General features: G+C 42.2%; 2 protein-coding genes across 4 annotated transcripts in view; one reads left to right on the top strand and one right to left on the bottom strand.

Annotated features, from left to right (window-relative positions):
* mtrf1l (mitochondrial translational release factor 1-like) overlaps positions 1-13777 on the top strand; it is a 66059-nt gene that overhangs the window by 25504 nt on the left and 26778 nt on the right. The window lies entirely within an intron of this gene.
* The window catches only part of slc29a1a (solute carrier family 29 member 1a), a 44846-nt gene that overhangs the window by 16519 nt on the left and 14550 nt on the right, over positions 1-13777 (bottom strand). Inside the window, exon 1 of one of the 2 annotated variants that reach the window (XM_064318083.1) lies at positions 6934-7010. The exons of the other annotated variant lie outside the window; for it this stretch is intronic. The gene's annotated coding sequence lies outside the window, so the exon portion shown is untranslated. Of the gene's footprint in view, positions 1-6933; positions 7011-13777 lie in introns of those variants that run through there. 2 annotated transcript variants of the gene reach the window in all.

The raw sequence follows: 13777 nt of genomic DNA, 5'->3' as shown, positions 1-13777 counted from the left end.
CCCATACTGCCCTAAATGAACAACTCACTGTGTACTTATTCATAATCATATTTTAGGGTCTGTGCCACCTGGGTACCATTTGAGATGGGTCTTCACCCACATGCAGTTTCTGTAAAGCAGATGCAGACCTTAACCTTTTCAAAATATTCAGTTTCCGTGGCTAGATGAGTATGGATTGGATTAGGCTCCAGTCTCGCATTTAGCCCCCAGATTGGTTGGGGCCTACCACTGCTGATCTCCAAGTGCACCATGTTTCCAATTAAGAATCATGGCCAACAGGCATGCGGAGCTCAGCCCAAAAGGAGTATTCCCACAGCTAAACTCCCCCGTATTGAAATTCCACAACATATCTTGCGTCTCTAAAATGCGGCCCACACTGATTTATTTCGGTTCTCAAGAGGTAAAATGAATTAACTGCAATAAACGATAACATTTTGAAGGGTCCGAACAAATTGGAGGGGTGAGTTGCGCAAACTACATTGCGCACTCTCTTGGCGCAGACTTGCCGCAAACGTTTCAAAAATGCAGATGTTTCAAAATCGCTCCAGGAAAATGCCCACGGGAGAAGGTGCCTCCATCCTGAACTGCGGCCATTATCAGAGCTGATGATAAGCATGGATGGGAGACCTCAAAGAGGGGCCATGGCTCCAACTGGATCAACAAAATGGCCCTGCATTTTCAGCTCTAAGGCCCCATTCACAGCTGCTCGCTTCATGCCACTTGTATCTGGATTGCATCCGGATTCAATTGTAACCACATTGCTTTAGCGCTTGTGGTAGTTGCTATTTTGCATGTAAAAAAATGCTAAACCCTGACAAACCCACTTCCTGTTTCATTTTTCTGCCACTCCAAGAGCAATGATGGTAGCCGCTTCCAAAATAGCAAGTTTATAGGGCATCAAAGTTAAGGGGAGGATGCCATATTCGGCAGACAACGTACAACAGATGACGGCGGACGAGATTGTTTAAAACAGCAGCAACCCTGGTTGTGGCCGGAGCAAAACGTTTGATTTCTGTAACTATTCTGAAGCCTGTTCTGAACAGAAGTATCTGTCCATACTGCCAGCGGGCATTCAGTTTCACTTGAACTCCAACCACGCGTGTCCTCCACGCTCGCTGTGACCGCGAAGCTACGCGTGTTCCGCTTTGGGGAACGGCTATGTCGCGTGACCTCATACTTTGGAGAGGAGTTTCGGTTGTCGTGCATCTTGGGGAGACGGATGCATTTACACTTGTGGCCCATCCGTTTCAAATGCATTCCAGACCTCCTCCTGAAGTGGTTTCGGCGACAGGGTTTGAATCTGTGAGGCTTGGGTGCATTTACACCTGCATGTGGATAAATCCCTACGCTGGTATAATCCTATAACCGTGTGTCATTCCAGTGATTTACCCTTCTCCAAAACAGTCCCACACTCTGCTGCTAAAGGTCACCCAAAAGGTCACCCAAAAATTTGCAGGAAATTAAATTAATAAGAAAAACTGCTTTGTTCTGCTTGGTAACGAGTCAGCAGTGCTTGGATACAAAGTTAATGCCTAAACGTATGGGTCATCCAAGTGCAACCGACCCGATATCAGCACAACCATCTCATGAAATCTGGCACTCTGCATATCATCCATTTGCATATCACCCATTTTCTACAGTCAAGTTGCAGTGCAGCCTACGTGCGTTTGCTCCGACGCATTTTAATTCCACAAATTACAACAACGTTTTATTGGGCTACATTCCAGCAAGGTGGCATGGGACGGAAATGTACTCGCACACTTTGCAGGACGTGAGCTAATAAAAGCTGACAACCCCCCGGTTGTCTCAGCAGACGCAAATTTCCTCGGTCGTGCGAGGTAACCCATCAGCTGACGGCAGTCCCAGCCACGGGGGGGCGGGGGGCTGGATAATTTTCCAGGCCCCGCAGAGCATACTCCTGCTATTTTTGGACACTAGGCAAAGTGTGTGTCTCACAACTGTAAACAATGAGCACACTTATTTCAGACACGCATGTGACAAACATAAGGTAGCCCGGCACGTACTCCTGTGACCCGTCGCCATGGCGATTTTACACCGTGACACAAGCAGTATTGTAACATTAGTAGCGGCCCATACTAAAGGATATGGTAAGGCTAAGAGTATCGCAGTTAACAGGGCTGAGATCAATTCCATTTCAGATGAGGAAAGGAACTGCAAGTAAATTTACGCATTCATTGTGGGGGGAAAAATGATATGGGGCGACATAGCTCAGGAGGTAATCCCTAACTGCTCTGGCGAATGAGAGGCATCAATTGTAAAGCGCTTTGGATAAAAGCGCTATATAAATGCGGTCCATTTACCATTTCACTGAATGTATTGAATTTCAGTTGTGTCCTGAATTGAAAGGCAATTGACCCCAACATTGCTAACTAGGAATTATAGTGATATAGGATTGTTATAGCTGCACTACCATTGTATGTTAAATGGCTTGTTATCAAATCTCTTCAGATGAACAATGAACCGTTTATGAAATTAAATTATGAAATGATTGTGTGTGTGTTTTTGGTTTTTTTTAACTCTTGAAGCAGTCAGGTTTTGACTGACGGAATTTTATCCTAACGTGGCCTCTTGTGCCACAGTCGTGCAAATCTCGTGTAATTTGATTTGAGGAAATGTTATTACAGCCAATGAAATTACAGGAACACGGCGAATCACATGGTCCTCAAGTTCTCCCTGAAGGCCTTGCATTCCTGTCGATTTTTCCCGGCCCTCACGGATGCGTCCACAGCCACCCCGGCCTGCCTCCCTTCAGTGCTCTGTAGGCCACCGATCGTGAGCTCACAGCTCCGAGGGACATTTCAGCAGCCGACCAAATGCCTTCAATTCAGGGGATCAACTGAAATTAATGGACAATCAATTCTATTACTGGAAAACCCTCACAGATGTTCTGTTCATCAAATTGACTTAACTGAAACGAAAATAGCCTCGACCCCAATGCCCGTACATTTGGACATCACCCAGCTGAAATTCCAGACTATGATTTTATGATGGGAGATTGAAAATTTACAAGCTGTAATGAAAAGAGCCTCTAACGAGTTTGGTTTAAGTCATCGTACTGATTGATATGAAGCCATCAAGACTCTTCAGTATGGCATCTGGGTCAATTGGCCAAGTCACTCAAGGACAAGTGGCACCATGTTGCGCACACTGTATGTTCACAAGGATTTCCCTTCCAGGAAACCCAATCATCGCAACACCATTCGTGTGGAACCATGCACCCCCCTCCTAAGGAAGACACACTCTCATCATGAACTCACTCCTATCCCTTGCGGAGATAGAAGCAGACATTGCCGTTAATGCTACAGTGACACATGCATTCCTAGGCTACCTTTCCCACTTGGTCTCTGTACTTACAGAGCGGTGATAGGACTCAAGTGGATGATTCTCATCACTGTGGCCTGTCTGGCTTTCTAAAATTCAGTGGGATCTTGTCGGAGAACAAGATATATTAATATCGCTGGTATCAAGAACAGATATTAATATCTTGTTGTGCTATTAATAAGCCCGCAGTGTACCAGTCAAGGCAGAGTACAGAACACAGCGTCTTAAAAAGGCAGATTTGACAGTCCATGTCGACTAGAAAAAAAAAACTGCAAAAATGACAGCTTGGAGAGATCACAAGTGATATGCAGTAAATAAAAATAAAAATAAAACCGAGGTAAATCTTATAAACGTGAGCACTGCTAAAACCCACTCTGGGGAAACGGTTCTGACCCTGACAGGTTTGACTGACAGACGGTGCCTCTATGCTGATATTCTGATCCAGTAAGTTCTGCCGGGGGGCTAAATTTGGAATACCCATCGGAGTGGGCTGGAGACTGCCCCCCGCCTGTGCAGTCCACCTCTCCAGCACCTGCACAGCCTCAACAAGCAACTGTCCATCACAGGCCCCAACAAATGGCAACCCGTGGCCATCTTCCAAAATTCCTCACCCACTTCCTGGGATTGGGTTCATGAAGTGCCCCAGGGTTGCGTATCAAATTTACATCGATGCCGGATGCATCCAGAAATACTTTATCTGGGAACTGGGGTCTGGGCTGTGATTGACGCTGCATTGTTCGTAACACGAGGACGAGGACGGTTCTGTGCGGCTTGGTGGTGGTGGTGGTGGTGGTGGGGGGTGAATGTTTGTTAGCCATCTTGGGAATCACCAAGAGGTCCTACTGTACCACATGTGAGCAAAGCTTCTGTTCTCTAAATCCACCTACCTGGACTTCTCACCTGTTGGTCGCCTTAACAGTGATTACTGGTGTGGAACTAAGGGCCAGCACAGCCTGGATTAGTTACTCTGCTGGAGGAGCGTGTCCTTGCATTGACCTCCCCCAACTTGCAAATGGATTTCTTATGACCGAGAAGCTGCAAAATGCTCTCCTAACTACTGAGGGCACATTGGACCCCACTTCTGCTGCATCATACTCTGCTTTTAAAAACGTCACTCAAAATTAGTTAATTTATTAATTCCGTGAATTCTATCCTTTTTACAGAGAGGCTGGTGATGATGTAGTATAGGGAGAGTTGTGGCACTCTAAATAGTTAACAGTTGCCGTCAACCTTACTGGCAAGGTGCTCAGCTATGCGGTTAAATGCGTACAAAAAAACATAAATGACCAAAAGTGTTCTGAAAACACAAGCCCTGATCTCTATGCATAATTATGGCAAACTAGTGGAAATGAGTCGACATTTAAAAACTTATTCAACCTACCTAGTCTCAACTAGCCACATTTGAGTACAGTACAGCAGACCTCAACACAGGTGCACTCAACACTTGCCAAGGCAAAGTGTGTTACTGAAGCCCAAACTCGTAGCCTAGGGAACACAAATAATGACAGTACTAGCTGGAGTACCACTTCTATGGCTACGGGTAAAGATCAGTTGCCTCCACACAGCTACAGAAGAAAACTGCCATTAGCATCGCCCACAAGGTTCCTCATAAGATTCATATTAAACACTTTTAGGCGCTGTGTGAATTTTAAAAATCTAACTTTTGCCAAACTATTCTCTATAAATGCATTCTTTAAAAAAAGAAAGGTAGAAATAACAGAAAATTCTGGGTATGCAAGACCAAAATTGTTTTGTTTATTAATTCAGAGTAGGCTGACTGAAATTGCAATACGTAACTTTAGTTCTTGAACCTAATGTATACCAATTACAGTTCACATCAATGGAGTGACTCAATGCCTCGCTTTACTAGGAGAAGCAACGACAGCACACGCACGTACGCACGCCGCCCCCAGAGGACAAACCGAGTTGAAAAGTGAATGTGACGAAAGGGTGGAGGCACTAGACTCTGCTCCGTGAAGCATTACGCTTGAATGTGTTGAACTGCCAGACAAATTGGGGTCAAAGGATGGAGCATGCGAGGGGCCTCGCGTGACAACGCTTTGCTTGTTACTGCGAGCCCTTTTTCGACGTGAGACGTGAAGGGACGTGACCAAGATCTTGGAATCACCATACACTGTAGTACAGTATGTACACGCGAATTACTGCAGTCAGACTGATGCCTTTTAAGGGGATTCTCTATGCCACTAACTCGCTCTGTCCGCGGTGAAGCCACTGATTCGCATATGTTCATAACTTTGCAATGCTGCACAATATCTTCAGGACTACACATTCCATTAACATTCGCTTCCAAGTTGGGTTACCTGTCTGATATTTTGAGCCCTTAAAAAAAAAAAATCAACAGGCAACAAAGGCCAGCATAAAGCATAAAAGATCTAGCCCACGCAATTCTGCCCACCAAACCAGAGGTTCAGTTGGAGGCAGTGAAGCAAGCGCACGCACACACACGCACAATAAGGGTCTTGTGGGGTCACCAAATACATTGTTCTGCATGATCCCCGCTGTCTCACTACCACAATGTCCCACCAGAACAGGGAACAGAACATCCTACATTTATTACACAAATATTGGGGGGATAAAAAAAAAAAACTATATGATTCAACCCCTTTCCAGTTATCCATAACACAGCACGTGGAAGCGTTTTGTTTCTTTTTTAAAATGTTCATTCGCAGTGGAACAATCGCTAATATTACAACAACAAACACACGGAATCGTGTCTGTACCTAGTTCGACCCTTTGGCATACGTGTTTGCCCGCTTTGCGCCAAAATTCTATTACGAGTACGTTACTTCCCATCTGTTCTTTTGGCGCTCTACAGATACAAAAAACGCCACTCAAATCGCTTCATGGAAGTTAGATGACAGAGCATTGCGCGCCGGCTTAAAACGCGGGTAAACTACATCTTTACACAAGCACATTAAACAAGCGTCTGCAGTTACATCAAAAACTTCAGAAAACTCACTATACTGACAAACGTCCACCCGCATATGCTCACTACTACTTCAATAGTATATTTTAGAATTCGCGCTGAATGAATGAGAAAGATGTCAAAGTAGCGTAAAGGGTAACGTAGCGCTCCATTTCGGAAAGTACGGACAACTAATTAAAGTAAAAACGAACTAGAAATTAAAATGTCAGATAATTACGTACTGATCGTTTCGCATAGTTTAATGTTGGTACTTTCGATATGTGTATTTGGCGGTAGAGCGACGGCTCCTTTATTCCGTACTTGTGTGAGCTTCAACAACGGCGTTTTGAGAGAGAGAGAGAGAGTCGGTTTAAATATTATTAATGTCCCATGAATTAAACACTTAATTGGACACTGATAGCCTATCATTTAGAATTAAATCGTCCCACGTGTTGAACAAGCTAACTAGCAAGCCGTTTTGTATAGCTACGCGGCCAGGCAAAAGTAATGGATTGCCTTCCAAATTGGCTAACACACACAATAATAATTCGTAGATTAGCATATATAATTAACTTAAGTAATACAGACAATACTCGGTATTTAGGTCAATCAATACAATTCACTTCTTGGTTGAGAGAACGGAACCGCGGACATAGTGCACTTACCCCTTTGAGTCCGATATCTGAAGTGAAGTGCCTCGGCTCCCGTGTAGGGTAACCATGCTCTCATGACGTAGCTAATCCACAAAATGACAACACTCTTTCAGGGACGCCCCCGAAGTTTTTTCAAAAAAGAAATTCAAGAAACTCCCGGCAAGCAATTTTCGTGTCAAGTGAACTTCAGCTTGGTATGATTGTTTTAATGAAATTAAATTTAAGTTTCCAAGTGGCACTAAATTGTCACCCCCAACAGTGGCAAAACACAGCAATATATTGATCGAATAAACCGATCACTCAGTTAATTTTGTGGGATGTCTATTTTGCCAGTTTCGTTCACATTGCCATTGTCCAAAAAAAAAAAAACATTGCAAAAGAAATTGCACGCCGCCTTTGTGAAAACAGAGGTAAAATTCCTTAATTACCACTATTGTAGCCAACAATTGAGGATAGTTGTTGGGCTTAAATTGAAAAGGCCATTTTAAATCTGAAATAAAATCAGTCATTAAAATGCATTAGACTGGGGGGTCGGGGGCGCGGTGAGACATTCGATTTTGAAGTGCTGAATCCTGGCATCAATATCACTGATCACCCTTCATGCAAAACATTTTCCACTTAGTTTGCAGTCAGATGTTCAATTGACAATGGCTGACGAATGCATGAGCCAATGGCTACCATTGAGACCCATTGTCATACCCGTTTCATTTCAAAGCCATTCTTCACTACGTGAGGAAGTTCAGAATGCGCAGTGCCATTGCAGACAGGACTATCTATTCTACCCGTCAACGGCCTTGTGTAACACAGCATGGCCTCCCATTTCAACCTTTAACCTTTATTCAACAGTGAAATGTGGCCCCAGACCTACTTAATGGGAAAATACAATTTCTTCGCCCCCCCACCCCCCAAACACACACACACACACACACACAAAACCATGAAAGTATAGCCAAACATATTTTCAACGAACGCCTTTTTTTATTAGCATATATACAGACAACCGCATGCAGACGTAACAGCTCCGCTGATTAATCTTTTAAAGATGCACGTCTTTTAAAAGTTAAAGCGGTATGCGGTAAATCTATTTTTCCACGGGTAGCATTATCGATCAACCCACCAGCAGGTCCTGACCCGACCCGCGGGCTCGAGAATCACTGCGTCACGATCACCAGTTTGACCTGCACTTTGGACTTCATGCCAGCCATCATGCCAGCCAACCAACCCCCGGTCCCTCTGCTATCTCAGTTTTTTGCGGTTTACATTGCGTCTTTGGTGTATTTGTACACCTACAGTTAACCCTGCAAATATTCAAAAGTACATTTTAAACAAAAACAAGTCTCTTTTTTTATGTCGGCTGGAGTTCAGTGTGGTGAGCATGTGAACAAAGGTCCGTTGCTGAGGGAGATATCAGCACCGCGGTAATCTGTAGTTGCTGAAACCAGAATGCTTAGTTCAGCTGCAAATGTGCATTTGCAAATAGGCCAGGAAGTTGTGGGGAGAAGTGTTGTGAACATGAAGATTTCTTAGCATACCATGATCAAATGTTATTCATTAATCTACAGTTAGTGGACAGTTACTGAAAATACAAAAGATTTTGTGCATTTGTAACCGAAAAGTAAATATTTGTAATAAATAAATAAATAAATAAAAATACTCCCCTCTCCCCACCATTTTTAGTTCTAGCCCCAGAATGGGAAAAATTTAAGGGAAGTAACAGGTCAGTTTGAAGTAGAAGAAGACCTATCAGCTGTGACACTGATAATTGGTATGATCTCTGCTCTTTGTCCAACGTTCTGGTGTGCACTTTTGTAAATAATTCTGGATGATTATTGGCTAAATGCTTAAAAGTAGTGTAGAATAATGTCTGAATGCATGAAACATGTATATATATATGTATATATATATATATATGTGTGTATATATATATATATATATATATATATATATATATATATATATATATATATATATACATAAATGGACAAAACACCCAATAGGCAAAAACACACATTGCAGTATATCCAAGACTGCCTATTGATTTTTTCGCAGTTTCAGTTAAAAGTTGACACACAATTTATTTTTAGAAAAAAGTGAAAAGTTACATTTTAGGGAAATGCCTCAGTATAAAATATGACGGCTGATGTCAAAAATGTGGTGTGTCTGGTGGCACATTTTACTGCTCATAGGGATCGATGTCCCTCGCAGCGAAACAATCAGCAATTATGTCAGTGAGTGTTAAGGCTAACATTGTTTGTAGTTTCAATGATACACATGTAACACAGCAAGATTGTGAGGAGATGCAAGATAATCGCTGAATCACATTTTTGGCACAACTCGACTACATCTGCAGGAGTGAATGGGGCCTGGCTGTAGTCATTTTGATTTTCAAAGAAGTTACTTTAGGCATAAAAATGGCATTTTGGCCAATTACACAGTTCAATTAAGGATATGGCAACTGAAGTGAAAATGTATAGGATTTCCAAAGGACTGTAAATTAGATTCACATTATTTCAAAATTGTCTGCGATTTATTTGTGCTCAGTGAATCAAGACCGGAAGTATTAAGTTCACATTTCCCAGGACAGCTTAATTCCGCAGTTTAAACTGAAGCTACTGTACCCACTGTTTATGTCTATATATAGAGACATGGGTTGCATGTTTATTGAACACATTGTGTTAGCTTTTAAAATCAAGATTTAACCTGACCGCCGCCCCCCCGCTCCCGCCACACATGCACACACACGCACACACACGCACACACACCCTCCCACTCTCAAAAGCAAGCGTATGAGTGATTGTCAAGGACACACACATTCTATGCAAAGTGATCTGCCATCCTGTTCTGGCACCTAACACACGGTAAATAATCACGCCCTCTCCTCAATTACAAGCCTGCCCTGTAAGTCACAAGACCGACCAAAAAAAAAAAAAAAAAAAAAAAACCCTTCATTTCCTTAAGTGGGTCAAATCAATTTGCTGAGATAACCCAAGACGGGGTCACTAAGGGTCCATGGCATTCCTGCCTAGTTCTGGTGAGCAGCGCTTAATGTCGGCTCTCCTGTCTCTCTGAGCCCAAGGAATGGTCCGCCTCCTGCACACGACCGCGCAGCCTGACGGACAACCGTCTGCACTCTCCGCCTGCACGTCTTAAAGCTACGCTAAAAATGAGAGGCGGGCAGATCCGGGGCTACGTGCTGCGGCTGCACACGGTGGCTCCCGTTAACTCCGTCTGTAAATAATAGGAGGGGATCTGCTGGGACAGCATCCTTCCCTAATGAACTAATATCAAATAATATCACCCATCCAAGTTGCTTGTGATGCTTTCCTATCACTGCAGCTGAACCATGCTGCCACCTTTTTAAAACCAGGGATCTCAAACTTCACTCCTGGAAATCTGTAGTATCTGAAATCCTAAGCTGTACTAAAAAGTGTTTCAATTTTCTCTCGTGGAAAAAAAAACGGGAGTAATATCATAACAATAATAATAATACATTTTATTTCTATAGCACTTTTCATCATACGGAGACGATCTGAAATTGCTTTACAAAATGGTAGCTATACAGTATTCAGTTTTTTCTACTGAAAACTTCTCCAATACTTAGGGCGGCAGGGTAGTCTAGTGTTGGACTGGAAGCTGTAGAGTTGCTGGTTTGACCTCCTGTTGGGCATATTTGGGTGCTGACTAGTTGGACCCCAACACGAAAAGAACGATCTCTGCCAGTGGGCCCTTGAGTACAGTCCATAACCCCTTGAATACAGCCCTTACCCCCCCCCCCCAAAAAAAAAAACGCTCCAGGGCTTTACCCCGTCCTCTCTCTCACTCACGCTTGCAACTGTTCTCTCTGGTATTTCTCCCATGGTGTTTTTGCAAATGAGAAACATGTTTTGGTTAAATAAAGGATTATAAAAAAAATTACTAAAAAAAAAAAAAAAAAAAACTTTTATTACATGAACCTAGTGATTGCTAAATGAATATAACAGAGCCATAAAAAAGACAGACCAAGATAAATAAGAAGTATGCAAGCAAATCAAAAAATACAAGGTACTTTCCCTACACAACATTTCTTGAATAGTATACCACCACAGCAACAAACCCACAAACATAACATCTTTCCCGGCATGGCCCACACATTAAATTACCATAGATACATCCCCACATGTTCAAGTACAATCTACTTAAGGATTCCGTGAACTAAGGAAATTGAGTATGATCAACTCAGTTTACATCAAAGCTAACCAATAAACTGAAAACAAAAAAGGAAATATGTATTTTTAAACAAGAGAAAATAAAACTTGACATGAGTAACTTCAATACTCAGTAGCTTAATGAGTATTTTAACGTCCACATTGCAGAAGTGCAATCTATGGGTGAATTTTTGTATGCCCTGCAAAACATTCTGCAAACAAAGCAAAACAAGAACTTTTTGTTGGGCCAAAAAATAAGAACTTCTTTCCATCCATGACCCCCTGGAAACAAGTACACACTTTTTTTGCAGAAAAATAACATTGACGTGGTTTTGTGATTTGCTATTCATCCACTGTCCACAGGGGACAGAGATGGGGGGAAAAAACACTGGCAACCATGGTGAGAAACTGCTAAAAAAATGGAGAGGATTTGAAAAGGGAACAATGACAACCTCTGAAAAATCTGTGGGAACTATTTTTCCCTCCTCCAGGACCCGCCACAAGAATATTCAAGTTTTCTGTTGTCAGTGGTAACGGGCAGAGCTGCTCAGCTTTGTGTATGGATATTGCTGAATAGACCAGTCACTTTGTTCAAGAACGTTCAGTCAATCCTGAGAGTTACTTTGGAAATTTGGTCATTTGTATTTGTCCTAATATTGTAGCTTGTTCTTCTGCCTAGTTGGCTTGGCAGAGGTTAGGTCAGAATAGTGTTCACTGTGTGAACTAAACTGTGTTCTTGGCTAGAAATAGCTGTACAAAATAAGTATTGTATCTTATTGAACCTGTGTTTTGTAGTTGTCCATGACCATGAAATGCACTTTTGTACGTCGCTTTGGATAAAAGCGTCTGCCAATTAAATGTAATGTAATGGAACCAACAGCCCTCCAACTGCTAGTATCTGTTCAAACAGATTCTGTTCTTTCCCTCTTTCTGTTATCATTTCCTGCAATTACACTGGACAACTGCCATATTAGCTTTATTAAAGAACTTGACTCTGCTAACTTGTGAAGAGACAAGTGAAATAATACACATTCCATATAACAAGTTTGGGTCAAATCAAGTAAGATATCGGAGGTATTATTTACTGAAGAGGTCAGAGTGCTGGAACTGAAGGTCATGCATTCCAATGCTGATGGAACACTGTAGCTCAGCTCTTCAGCAAGGTGACTTTCTCAGGTAAAAAAAATCAACTTTGATATATGAGTTGCCAAATATGTAAGGCACAAACCTTCTTGCAGTGTATGATTCCAGTTAATCTGACGGTCAAATAAATCATGTAAAATTTCAGTTCTCTTTGAACACAGCCCTTTGCATGTTCAGCCAAGCAAACTGAAAAAGCACATCCACTTTCTATTTCCCATTCATTCAACACAATAATTACTCCTAAAAGCCATTTCATTACATCTGACCCGACATGATAGCTGTCTTCATTTCATAAAGGCTGGATACCGGAGAGACATTGCAAATCATCCGATATGGGAGGAATGGACACGTGCATTTAAATATGCGCATGTGATTTCATGCAGTCATTAGACACAGATATGCATAACATAATAGCATAACATAACTCTAGTAACATAAAAATTTGTTGTGATTTATGTATTTAATCTAAGAGAACAGATGAAAGTATTACTATATATTTCATGATCAGAAAGAGCTCCTCAATGTTTAAGGTTACAAATTATTTGCAAGCATCTATCACAAGAGGGTGTCTGGTTTAGATGTATAAATGCATTTCTTGGAAAAGCCAGTTACATGGACTGCTCTTGATTTGACCATTAGCACAATTTTCTGGCAGTTTCTTTTAAAATAGGCCAGTTCTTGCTTTTTTCCTGGAAAGACTGAGCTCAACTCCAGTCTCCTATTAGACACACAGTAGGTAGGTACAAGCTAAATGACAATGACAGGGTACCATTCATCAGAATTCAGCAGCTATAGAATGTACCAGCGGTGGAATCCATGTGATTTACAGCAACTGCCACGGTTTTAAACATGAAGAAAATAGGTCCCCTATTTTACCCTACACTGCCTAAATACCCGATCAAGTTATAAGAATTATTAAAGACAAAAGTGCTCTCAGAAATGTGCCTCACATTTAGAGCATTTTTGCCAGAACTCAAAAAGAAATTTTGTTTAAAAAACAACATTTTCTGCATTTAAGACCCTGGCTAATTTTCACTCCCAGTGATTTACTCCCATTTGATTACCCTTGCTGGCATGTGTTCAGAACGTCTTCACGCTTCAACCCTCGTTAAATTAGATTTTATTTTAGTTGCGCACTGAACTACAGGAGGGAGGAAATTCGGGTGAAGACAAAGCATAGAACAACGCTGCGACAAACGGAACATGTTTTGCAACTTGTTCTAAGGCTTGAGTCACCCACTCTGCTATAAATTTGTACACGCTGCTCAAACATTTATTCATCAATAGCAGTCTCCTTCACAGCTGGAGGTGAGACGGAGAGATCAGCAAAATATCCAACAGGGGCGAGGACTCTGAGGGCCAAGTGAACAGATGCACATAAGTCATATTAAATACAGCGTGCATGAGCCACCTTCCACAGCTTTACAACAGCTTTGCTTCCATTTCTGGGGGGCGACATAGCTCAGGAGGTAAGAGCGGTTGTCTGGCAGTCGGAGGGCTGCCAGTTTGAATCCCTGCCCTGGGTGTGT

Source organism: Anguilla rostrata, chromosome 18 (assembly GCF_018555375.3).
Source record: "Anguilla rostrata isolate EN2019 chromosome 18, ASM1855537v3, whole genome shotgun sequence".
Lineage (NCBI taxonomy): Eukaryota > Metazoa > Chordata > Actinopteri > Anguilliformes > Anguillidae > Anguilla > Anguilla rostrata.
The sequence above is the reverse complement of the archived record's forward strand: the minus strand, read 5'-3'. Positions and strand labels throughout refer to the sequence as shown.